General features: G+C 33.4%; 1 long non-coding RNA gene across 1 annotated transcript in view; it reads right to left on the bottom strand.

Moving 5' to 3' along the window:
* The window catches only part of LOC149539557 (uncharacterized), a 33,745-nt gene extending 22,956 nt beyond the window's left edge, over positions 1-10,789 (bottom strand). Inside the window, exon 1 of the long non-coding RNA XR_016356256.1 lies at positions 10,345-10,789. This is a non-coding gene — a long non-coding RNA (uncharacterized LOC149539557). The remainder of the gene's footprint in view (positions 1-10,344) is intronic.
* Positions 10,790-13,411: the final 2,622 nt, after the last annotated feature.

Raw genomic sequence — 13,411 nt, 5'->3', positions numbered from 1 at the left:
AGGTTGCATTTACCTAATTTTCATTAAAAATGCCGTCCCCCTTGCCATGGATGTTTTAACATTATGTCCACAAATTCTTGTTGTTGGCATCCATTTTGTGACAATATCTGAAATGATCAAGCACAGATGTCTATGTAAGTTTAAATTGAAAATCAATATGCATAACATTGACAACAGTAGCAAGATTTTTTTTGGATGCACCTCTAATCCTGTTTGTGCTTATGAGAAGTTTTCATTAGGAAAGATTTTCACTCACTAAAATTCATAGTGAGGTCTATCTAACAATTATCTTTGCTTGATGTGCTTTTTTGTCCATTTAATGTTGTTTTGTCTTCTACTCTTTCTAGAAGGCGAGGATCTATTTGCAAAGATCCTTGGCTTAGTGGTTTAGATAAGTGTTGGAATTTAAAACTCTTCTAGATCTCTTTTGAATAAGAATTGCTTAGCCATATTTATAACTCAGATTGATCTATCCTGTGATTTGTGTTAGACTGCTTTATGCAAACCTAGAAATTAGTGATCACTCTTTCTCCTTGGTTTTATGCACATGGGAAGTATGGGTGAGGGGGTGTGGCAAAGGAGCAGACAAGGAGAAGTGGTTTGATTTCCTGGACTTCTTACTTTGAACACACATGGAAATTAACAGGCAAGTTTGCTACCCATGACTTCTACCTTTTCTTATTTTGCACTAAAGTCTAATGGCAATCTTGGAATTGAAATATAATGTTATTACGAAAGGAAATCCATTTTTACAAGATGTTAAGCTTCATACTTACAAAAGCAAGCCTCTCTTGCACTTGGAGAATCCACACCGAAGAATTGATTTTATTGACAATTAGTGTGATGTCAAGTCCAATAAATATCACATTTGGAAACTGAAATTTGAATTGTCATCATTTGCGAAGAAAATCTTAGGGATGGGCACTTTACTAGATTTCCATGTCTCTCTTTTTGTACATTTGATGAAGATGAATGGACAAGTTTTGTTTAAGTTTGCATGTCTTGTTGGAAGAGTAATCTAACACACCTAATATAACCAAGGTAATTCGATATTTGGCACAATACTCCTTTAAGAAGCGTCATTTTTTAAAAGCTAAGGATTTGCGTGTTTGGTTTCCTTTATCTCCACTTGATGCGAGGGATTCTAATTATTTTTAATTAGATGTTATCGAATCTCCTCAACATGATATTGTTTTACTAGAATTTCCTCATTATAGCCTAGATCAAAATCAAGATGAGTTTATTGTTGGTGACCCCAATCATAAGCAAATTGTTCTACTCTGGTTTTACTCTCTAATTGTGGTGGGAAAATCTTATCAACAATGTTCATGAGATGAGCTTCTTTGAGGGTAGATTATCCAATGGCAAGAGAAAGAACACGGTTAACTTTGATCTTATGGGTAACATTCACAATGATTATGAGCCTGAGTTGTATTCAGAAGTCTAATGAATACTTGAATGAGAAAGGATATGAAAGTTGAACATCACAGTCTTTCGAAGAATAACACTTGTGGTTTGTTAGATCTTCTAGCATGGAAGAAATCCATTGGCTACACATGCATCTACAAATTTTTAAAGTACAAAGCCAATGGAACTCTTGATAAGTACAAAGATAGTTTGTAAGCAAGCACTTCTTGTAGAAAGAACACATTGACTATGAGGAAACCTTTATTCCTACAACAAAGATGAGCACTATTTGGCATGTTCTATCCATTGCAATAGAGTTTTGTTGGAATGCCCATCGATGGAAGTTAAGAGTTCCTTAGAGGAAGTCGTATACATGACATAACTGTCAAGTTTCATGTTTGTGGTGAAGGCTCTTTATGGCCTCAATCAAGATCCTTGAGCATGGTACACCAAAATTGGCAAGTACTTGGTTAAGCAAGGCTTTTAGAGGTGTCCTTTCGATCCCAACTTGTACATCAAGAGCACTAGTAGTGTCCTTGTCATTTATGTTGATTACCTAATCATTGTTGCTCGTGTAGATTGAACAATTAAAACACAATTTGTGCCAATCATTTGATATGAAAGATTTGACACTTATGCATTATTGTCTTGGTGTAGAGGTTTGGTAGATTTGTGGCAATATGTTTATATCTTAATCAAAGTATGCTAGGTCTTTTCTAGATAAGCTAAGGAAGAATGTTTGCAAACCTTCATCTACACCTATGGAGAACAGGTTGAAACTAAGAACCAAACCATATTCACCCATAGTGAATGAATCCACATTCACCAACTGGTTGCCAACCTTATCTATCTTACAACTACTAGACCTTTGGGATTCGTAACATGACTTAATCGCCTCTTGTGTTGTATAAGTCTAGTGGTTATATCGAGCATTAACATTTTGAACTTTTGGTGCAATTGCAACCCTAGCTTATAACAAAGCTTCAATATTATTTCAATATGGTCCAACTAAACATCAGACTACATAAATCCTCACAAAGTCTCTAAGCCCAAACAAGTTTGTAAAATTTAGGGGGCATCTTGGTGTAGTTGATAGGATGACCATTAAGGAAATGTATTAAAGTATTTAATTATTATTTAATGATAATTTAGTTGTATTTACTTTACTTTTAGTACATAGTTTATATTTTAGTTTTCTATTTGCTTTTAGAAACATAGTCTTGTGATTGTCTATATGTACAACTTTGTTTTCACTATCCAATCAAGAAATTATCATTTCACTTACTTCAATAAAATGTAGTTTATATTTTAGTTTTCTATTCGCTTTTAGAAACATAGTCTTGTGATTGTCTATATGTACAACTTTTTTTTCACTATCCAATCAAGAAATTATCATTTCACTTACTTCAATAAAATGTAATATTGCTTGCATGATGTTACCTCATTGCAACCATTCCAAAGAGTACAACCTTCAATGAAAAGACGTAGGTGGCATGAAGCAATTGTTTATTGGGTAGCAGTTAGCTTGAGTTCATTTCCCAAGAGCTACTATACATACTTGGAGGTTTATGATTCCGCATGAATAGTGACATGTTCCATTGTCTTTTGTAAATTAATTAAATGTTGATGCACATATTTGTTGTTGTAAATAGTTCATAGAGAGATGATGAAATAAGGTTGTTCAATAAATAGTTTGCTTAGCCTTTGAATTTTGGTAATACCATATATTGTCAAAAGACAAAAACAAAAGCCAAAAAATCTAGACAAGTAAAAAATAACTATAAAACTTGCATAAACCATATCTCCTAGAGATTGTGAAACATAACTAGAACCATCAGGATTCGGATAGTGGTATCCAAGTGATTTCCTTCCATCTTAGAGGGTTGGGAACTATTTCAATGCAACCATAGTGGTTTGAAATAATAGAAATTGTTGAGCTCACATGCTTAATATTTGTGTGTCCAAAACACTTTTTTTGTGTTGATATGGGAAAGTAAAATAGCTTGGAAAAAATAGTTAGGGACCTTGCCCAAGCTCAACAAAGGTTAGGCTATGATTTGTAGTGTTGTGAAGATTGTCTTTTGAGAAAATCCAAACACTCAGAAACTTTGTAATATGTCCCAAGATTAGGATTGGGATGGACATGAAACTACGTTGGAAGTGTGTGAAGATACAATAATATCAACAATTCAATGTGATTGTGAGACTAATAATCTCTATCACTTTTCATTCTTTGAAATACATCAATAGCAACTTCTTCCTTACCAGTGGATCCATCCATTGAAGTTCTCTTTGTCAACAATCCTTTGTTTGAGATGGACGCAACATTGTCATATGGAATATCGCTTTTGAGGTTAATGTTGATCACTCACCTAGCTAAGTATTACATAGTCTTTACCATTTGTAGACATAGATAAATTTCCTATAGCCATAGTTGGTGATGTTCTTATGTCCATAGATTATGTTTGAGTAGGTTGATGATGTGGCTATATCTATTGCAGTTATAAGTACAATTGATATAGTTGGGATGAGTGCATCTGTTGAGAGCAATATATAAACACAAGTTGCACCAAGTTCTTGTATGGCTACATCCACTGTAGGGGTTGTTGTGATGAGTAAGATAATAGAGGTTTTATTCAAAACTATGATAGCTAGTGCTTGATCGAGGGAGATTTTAGTCATGACTGCAATAGGAGTACTCATCACTACTTTTTGGATCCACACACGAAGGATATGATGATGTATCAGTGTGGATTGAAGCGTTTTAATGTAAGTTAATGTATTGAAGCGTTTTTTTTTTTTTTTTTTTGTTATTTTGAGAGTTCCAAAGTAGTCATGGTATTATTCAATTGTGTAGAACTTAATAAATGAGTTGGCATTCATCCTAAAAAGCACAAGAAAATGAATTCCAAATGGAAATTGAGTCAATATCCATTTTGTGTCAAGTATTTCCCACTAATAGGCCATTGATATGGACATCTTAAATATTATGACACAATTTTTGTGTTCCATTGCAGTGATGTAGCTCCATATTTTCCTTTTGTTGGTAGGTGGAAAATGATCATGTTATTGGGCTTCAATTGTGGTGACTATGATACTCGTGTTTTTCCCTAAATCATTTAATCTGAGGGGGAGGGGGTTCCTCATTATTTACTAATAGATTTAGTTGTTGTTTTGGTATGTAAGCCACCGTCAAGGCTTAATGAATACGTGATTGTGAAATGTAAAAGTCTTGACATTTTAATTTGTTTCTTTGTTGTATAATAAAAAGAAAGTGGATTATTGCTTCTCTATTGATGTAGCCAACATTGGTGAACTGTGTCAAATCTATGTTATTGTGAAATATTATTTCTGCCTCTTTTACTTCACATTTTAATTAATATTGTTTTATTTATTGTTGTCATATGCTTAAATGCTAGCAACTTGGAATTTTGAGATATCCAAATTGAATTAACAGTGCAATATGACACAAGTCTAAGTTAAACCATGAATTTGTGGAACTACCTGAAGAGTTTCTATTATTTCATCTTGAGATTCTTTAATAAATAAATAAACATGTTGAAAGACCTCATATTTGTCTTACCCACCAACTATTTTCTCTAATTGTGATAATTTTTAAACTACTTATGAGAAGAACAAAGTAGAACAACATTTGTGAAAGATATCATACCAAAGGACATCCAATTCTATGGTAAAAATTACCAAAATGCCATAGTTTAAAATAACTAGACAAATAAATGAGTTGGGGTCAATGATTGACAATTCCTTATGGAAAATATCAATTTGCATTAATTTAACTTTGACATAAAACTCTTAGCTACACAATTATGGTTTATTAGCATAAAATTTGAGAAAATGAGTCTTCACAATCCTTTTGCAAAAGACAAACCTCATCCAATTGTGGTGAAAATTGATCATTAGCTCAACATTGAGATAACAATTTATAGATTGAGGGAGAAATTCTTAAAATGGTAATTGACATTTGTCCCTTTTATTTCCCTCCTTACACATTCCTCTTTGGAAAACAACCCTAAGTGGATACTAAGGTGTACAGTTAGGAACGTGTTCTCAACTTTCTAAAGCACCAATGATGGGTACACATTCACATTGTACACTTTATACATTATGATACAAGTACTCTATTACATTTTAGTGTGCCTATACAAATCATGTTACTCTAAACGAAAGAAGAATGAGAAATAAATAAATTGAGAGAGAAGAGTACAATGACTAAAATCTCTTGCATTTGGTGTATATGCTTATTCATGTAAAAAAATTGTCAACATATTCTCCCACTCAAGATCAAAAGAGAATTCAATAGCCATTAAACATTGATTATCCCTTCTCAATGGCATTTTCCATAGAGCTATTGAATTGATTATTTTCATTAATATCATTGAAAATTGAAAATTCAAAGATATGATCACTTTTGGTGCATTGTTCATGTCTAGAAATGTTAGAAGGCCATTTGTTACTTTTTGATTAAAATCATTAGCATAACAAGGGTGGTGACCCTTTCCATTAAACATTGATTATCCCTTTTAGTGACATTTTCCATAGAGCTATTAATTGATTATTTTCATAAATACCATTGATAATGAGAAATGTAAACATATGATCACTTCTGTCGCATTGTTCAAGTCTAGAAATGTTGGAAGATCACTTGTTATCATTTTATTAAGATCATTAGGATAACAAGGATGGTGACCCTTACATAATTACAACCCATAAGCGTCAAAAGAGATTAACAACACTCTAACAGTAAAGGTGTTGGCAATTACAAAATATAAACAAAACTAGTATGAAGGCAAGTAGCCCACCTTAAGTGTGACTAGATAACTCGCCCGTACCATGGGGAGTAGAAGAAAATGTTAATAGACAAATTTTCCTATGTCATTAGACAATTGTCATTATTGGGATCCCAACCACTAGAAGGAACAACTTGTGACACCTTATTTGGAAAACTATCAGTACAAGGGGTAGAGGGCTAAGACAATTGTACATTGTAAGCTAAAGCTTGGAGAAGAGCGAGACAAGAAAGTTGAGTAGGGTCTACACAACTAGAAGGGGCCACATCAATAGGAGCAAGAGAAATAGTATCCATAGCGATAGATGAGGTCATGTTTGTAATAGGAGCATCATTCATATTCACAACACGAGCTTCACCCAAATTGACAATGTGAACTTTATCCTCATTATTAGCTTGTGATTCTTCACTACAAAAAGAATTAGAGGCCAAGAAAGTCAAATGTTAATCATTAGCATCTTTCCTCCAAGTAGAAAACACCTTACACTGCAAGAGGGAACAATCAGTTGACAAAGTAAAGAAGCATCAACATCATCAAAATAAGATTCCCCATTCTTTAGTTAAATGCATGATTTAGGGACTTCATTAATACGGGCAATTTTATTAGATAAGCGATGACATCAATTTTTTCATTTATAACATTGCCAATATATAGGAAATGTGTGCCTCCACTTTGCTTAGTATCATACATTTTTTTTCAATGGACTTAAGTTTTTTTTTTTTTTGAGTTCTCACCTTTAAAGGTATACCATTTTGTAGACATCCTCATCCAACTCCAAGTTGATCTACTTGTTATATATATGTAATCAACCAAATATAAGAGGCTTCTTACCTTTAATCATAAACTATTGGCTAGACATTTTATCTTGCACGTGAATCCTTTCTGGCTTTCCTTGAATGAATTTCATAAGAGTAAACACAATCTCAAGTTTCTTACAAGCTAGGTTCTAGGATGCCAATCATGGTCTCCTTGAAATGATACTTAAGGGATTGTTTTTCTCCTTGCGGTAATTTATATTGCACCATTAAAAATTTCTCTGTCCTTAGAGCTATTATATTCTATTAAGTAATATCCTTAACTTTTATTCCAACCCCTTAAGCCTAGAAAAAGAGTTGGACCAATTCTAACAAGAGATGTTGGAGAAGGATCTTGTGTATCTAAGGATGTTGACCTATCCCTTTGATAATTTTGTCTTTTTCCAAGGGCTTTTGTGAGATCCATTGCTCCTTTCCTCAACTTCAATTTTTTCCCTCTTAAGTTGAATAACTCAACATTTAAAAAATATATAATTTAATTCCCCAACATTTAAGAATAAATACATCTTGTAGTGTTTAGAGATTGCATTCATAAAGATCTTATAGGGTTGAAGACTAGTTTTTACCAACATTTACCTATTCACATTTAAATCCACACAATGAAAATTCTAGTAGTTTTTTTGTGTAAAGGCTTGACCCTAAAACTCCAGGTGTTATTTGATCACACCATGTCATATAGAACCATTTCTTACACAAGAACCCACCTTATTAATAATAAGAAAACATAGTTTCTAACAATTCCCCCTCTTTCCTCTACTGTTAAGTTGTAAGGGTCAACTTTACTAATACCATATTATTTGGCCTCATCAATAACTTGCACACCACCCTTGTCATTTTGAAGACTATTGCCGATAACAAAGCTTTCAAATTTTCTACTCTTGATGGACTAATCCTTATTGAGAATGCCTTGATGGTGCATCAACCTTCAGTCTAGGAGCTCACACAATTTTAGGAGCTGAATGCACATAAGGTTTCACTCAGTAAGCCTAGGTTATATCAAGTTTGCATGTGGCATACTAAAGGATACCCCTAGTTTCAAAATATATTGGCCCAAACTCCTTTTATGTCACTAGCCTCCAATATCCAACTAATAACCCACGCACCCCTTATGGCCAATTTGTAGCCATAACCAATTTTCATCATGTAACAATCTTATGTCGTAGGACAATGCATTTTCAATATCCTTGTCTTTGTGCAAAGCTATTGTAAAACTGAGGTCATTTGAAGAATGTTGGCCAATTAACATTAAGCAATTGTCTTTTTTTAACACTAGGTTAGGTTTTCTTAGAATGAATAATGTCTTATATTTTATTTGTTCATACATTATCTTATTAGGTTTCCCATCAACCACCTACAACTCTTTATTTTTAGCTTGCACCCTTCACATACATAAATAAGGGTGTGTATGTAGTATGCACATTTTAACATGTTGGTTGTCATAATTCTACCATATCATTTTTGATAAAACTATTGTGTAAAGATCTTATGCGATCTAAAAATTGTACTATAATGTGATATTTGCACATGACATTAGGACTATTTCCACTCAAACCCCTTTACATGGTGAGTTTTTCTTCTACCAATGCCACATTTTTTATAACCTTGTTAAAAAATTCAAATTTAGATCTATCGAGTAAAATCAATTGGAATACAAAAATGAGCTCACCTATGTGTCCAAAGTAGTTGAGATAAATGGATGTAATTTGTGTTTCTCATAAATTGGATACTCGAAGACTAAACTATCACCTTTGTCAGTGTTTTCTGTCTTCTTGCAAATGACATTATTTTGGGGGCTTGTTGGAGTCATGTGAAATGTCTTTAGAAGACCCAAAAATAGTTATCCACAAAAGCCCTAAAAAATATGTGAACTTGATAAAGTAGCTTCCAGAATCCAATTCAAATAAAACAAAATACAAATCTAACTATCATAGTAACTTTAAACACATTGGTGAGCTCATTTCCATTTCAAATGAGTATCCATTTATGCTCAAGGTCTACCCTGATTATAGAAGCGATTCTCACTTAATACTTCATGACAACTATCTTACAAGTTCCAAACACAAATATCTCATATAACTATGTAGAGCCAATACCAAAGGGGCCACTTAGATCTATAAATGGTAATATTTGTGTAATATAAATGCAACCAATACTTAACCCAATTTTAGCTAAGATTTGTTAGAACTATTAAATGTTATTGGCCCTTAAGTTTAACTGTAGTGTTTCCCAATCTTTGTCCGTTCCCTCCCAAATACAATTTTATTTTATGCTAGAGAGTAACAAATAGTTTTCGAATATACGCCTAAACCGCAATCGAAGGGGATTTTCTTCCGAGTAATATGCCCTTCCATCATATGCATATATTTTCACCTCTAACGTTTTGTCAAACCTATGAATGAAATTTGTAAATATTGGACGCATAATATCTTTAACTCCTCATCAAAATCATAAGATATTTAACCAGCAAAACTGTAGGCAGCATGGATGTGTATAGGCACTAAATTGCACATGAAACGAAAGTGGCTTATTCAGCTATCAGTGTATTGTCAAATCCGCTGCTCCTTGACAACAGCTTGTTAAGTTCGTTTTCATTGAAAGTCTCAATAGTAAATGGATCTATCATGTGATCAGCCATATTCTATGGATGTAAGGCCTTCTGACTGCACAAATTACATGCCTTTGCAACTCTGTGTTCCAGTCTGAGGACTTCTTCACATGTATTTGGTTTTGAGTGGCCACTTATTCAGGAGCTTCTATATAGTTGGTACATTTAGGTATAACAAAACTTTTCTGCAGTGCCCCTTGCCACTCTATACGTAGCATAAACATCTTGGAACCTTCACTTTACCAAGATCATACTATAAATGTCAATGATGGGGGTTTTCATTACTTCTAGACGAAGCATGGAAAAATAAATCCTGACAAGTTTTCTCTTTGGGTTCGCGGCTTTCTTATGGATTTATGATTTCTTGACCTTTAAATCTTAAATTCAAACTCTAGACGTTCACACCATTATTTTTTTTCGGTACCGCAATGGATCTATAAATCAATTTCAATGCCAGAATAAAGATTGAAAGGAATTTAATGCGAAACCACTTTCCTGTCTTTCCAAGGGTTTCTGATAAATCTTTAATTTATAACGCATCGCCAAATTCTAACTCAAAATCCCAATTTATAGACGACCCTACTTTTGACCTGAATCAAAATAAAACGTTTTGTTTGCCTAGGGTTTTTTGTAAATTGCTAAGACAATTTTACCCAGGATTCTAATTTTAATATTTGTCATGCGATCGCAGGAATTCAAGAATACATACCAAGACTTCGACAACTGACTTCTCAATTCTGCTTAAATTCCTTTACTCGGCGCTCTTCATGCTTCTCATCAAATTAGCTCGATTCCTTCCTTTGCTGGTTCACGATGATAAATTCGGGTCGATCTGAATCCCCTCGAATGAATATGGCTTTAGTGAGAATTCAAGCAATTACTTCAAGTCCTCTGGAAAATTGAAGCCAAGTGCAAAATCGACGGGTGCACTGAAAATTCAAGCAATTCCTCCAAGTATCTGGTCATCCTTCCAGTGTTTATTCTGTCATTTGACCATTTTTAAATTTTTTTTTTTGGGTTAATCGATTCATGAGTTAAGCGCACATAGGTTTAGAGTGAAAAAGCGCGTCCTTCGCATTTGTCTCTAAAAGTTTTATATCCGTTTTAGGACCTTCAACTCTATTAGAATTCATTTGTCTTTTTCCAAGTTTGAATTGTTTTCAGTCAAAACCATTCAATCTCGATTCCCCGTATGAATTTTGAAGACACTAAAATGAGAGGGATTGATCCCTCTTACGAATATTCTAGACATGAAAAACTAGATCTCTCTTAATGAACCTTCTAGATATTAAAAGTATTTTATAATTATCATAACTTTAATCATTTTTTTGTATTATATTATTAAGTATAATTTATCGTTATATTAGTACATGTAAAAAGAGGTGTAATGATTATGTCAAAAGTAAATATTTAATATCAAGGTTGACAAAGTTTCCATTTTCTAATACTTGTTGTACTTTAATTTGCACAGTATAATGCAGTGCATTTCCAACAACTCACATGTTGTGTGGTATATTTTTGTACAAGCTCTTCTACCATTTCAATTTCGCAATTTTGCACAATTTGAATAGAGTGGTTTGTTTGGCTTACACCATCCATAATATTTCAGCTATTTGTGGTGACATTCGAGAGGCTTCACAAATTATTTTGATGCAATCCAACCAATTCACTAAAGTAGAATTAGTTGTCGATATTACTTTGCCTTCCTCCTCCTTCTCCTCCTCATTTTTCTTCTTCTTCTTCCATTTTGTTTCGTCCTTTTTCTTTCCCTTCACCTCCTTCTCCTTCTCCTTCTCCTTTTGCTTCTCCTTTTGCTTCTCCTACTTCTTCTCCTCCTCCTATTTCTCCTTCTCCTCCTCCTCATCCTCCTTCTACTTCTTTGATCCTTCTCCTTCTTCTCCTTCTTCCTCGTCCTCCTTCTCCTCCTTCTCCTTCGCCCGCTCCACCTCTTGTTGTTCCTCCTCCTTTTAAAATCAAAATTAAACATTTGTTTTAACCACATCTTCTTACCCATAATTAAAAGATATTTTTCAAATTCTTGTTGAAATGCATCTTTTTCAATCAATTTTAAATAAATTCAAATAAAATTTTAAAATTCATTAATATTATTTTTGTTAGCTTAAAAACTGATATTAAGTATGCATCTAATTTATTATAAGTTTTGTAATTTTTCATTTAAATGTTGAAATTTGACATATGATACTATACTTTATTTTGCCTTATACAACTTTGATTTGAATGCAACTTAAATTCAATCTTTGCAAAACAAGGAACTCCAGCCATGGCATTGAACTGACAGATCTCAATGGTAAAAGTAAAAGGCACTACCACCCAACGTCGTGGTAACCTGAAAAGGGTCCACTCCCACCGCGCTGAGGAGATAGTCTCAAGTCCCAAACTTGATATAACTATCCCAAAAGTCAAAAGTAATATATAGGTCAATGGAAAACCTAAAAGCAATCTAATTTAGGGTACCAAGACACAAGTGACATCTAAACCCAGAGGCAACATTGACTTGTAGGATATCTACTATGTAAGTGGGCAAGTGTCATCGCATGAGTCAACTCTAAGGTTATCTTGGCAACCTAACTAGATTTCGGCCCCCTAGTGACTCTATGTGGCACTAGTATCATTTCATAATGATAAGGCATACTAACGAAGCAAGGTTGCAACCAAGCATCCTTTCTACTCCCATCCTAGTATGTACTAGCACTCAAGGCATGGGTGAGGAAAAACAATGACTCTTGTTAATTCATCTTACTCTTATTTAATGTAATGTTATCACTTATTTAAACAACCTACAATGGGTTGCCCAAGCAGTCTCTTTGGGCTCCAGGCTCCATTGCAAGCCACTTCCCGACATTACATATAGATAACATACCCTAAGCTCAATAAAGAAAAAAGATCTCAAAAGACCACATACCATACATCACTTCTTAAAAAAGCAACTGACAAGTACTAGAATCATTGGTCAAAGTACACACATCACTAATAGGATCATCCCAATAGGACTTATCTAAGAAAGTATACATAAACCAAATCATGTCATCGTATGTAATCCTCAAAACAATAACTCATGACCTTTGATAGATGTCCTAAACTAGTCAACACTTTAAGTCAACCCCAAACCCAAAACATAAGAAAACATACAATTAACAGTATAGTTTCATAGTTTTGTTTGATTTTGAAAACACACAGTTTGAGTTTACAGTAAGGTTTGAGATTTCATTTTGTTGAGAGTTTTCGATATAAGTTTTTGATTTGATAAAGTTCATAAAATCCCCATAAAATAGAACCCATATCCTCTTCTAAATTTGATCACCCAAAACCACTAACTCACCAAACCGGCGTCTCTATAAGGATCTTAGATTTTAAATAATAATTATTAAATATTAAAATGAATTTCATTAATAAATTCCCTTCTAATGTTCTATTAACAAATTATTTAAATTAATTGCTAATAACATGTATTTTAAGGAAGCTACTTAATAATTGAAGTACTTTAATAATTAAAAGAAAACTATTAATCAAACATATTAATAATTAAATTAAAAAATTTAATAACTTAAAATTTAAATACATCAAATTTTAAATAAATTAAATTTTAATAATAATAAAAAATAAAACAAAGTCCTTGCGATTTTAAAGGCCCGTCAGCCTGGCCTGAAAAGGCTATAGCTGGCAACTCTGTTGTCATGACAATAGGTACTGCCTGCTATCATGAGAACAGTCTGTCATGTGGTGACTCAAATGGCCGCTGGCAGTAGGTCTCTTTG

The sequence above is a fragment of the Cupressus sempervirens genome, chromosome 9 (assembly GCF_028749045.1).
Source record: "Cupressus sempervirens isolate cs-2001-9-10 chromosome 9, ASM2874904v1, whole genome shotgun sequence".
NCBI classification, from domain to species: Eukaryota; Viridiplantae; Streptophyta; class Pinopsida; order Cupressales; family Cupressaceae; genus Cupressus; species Cupressus sempervirens.
Note: the sequence above shows the minus strand (reverse complement) of the source record. Positions and strands in the feature narration are given on the sequence as shown.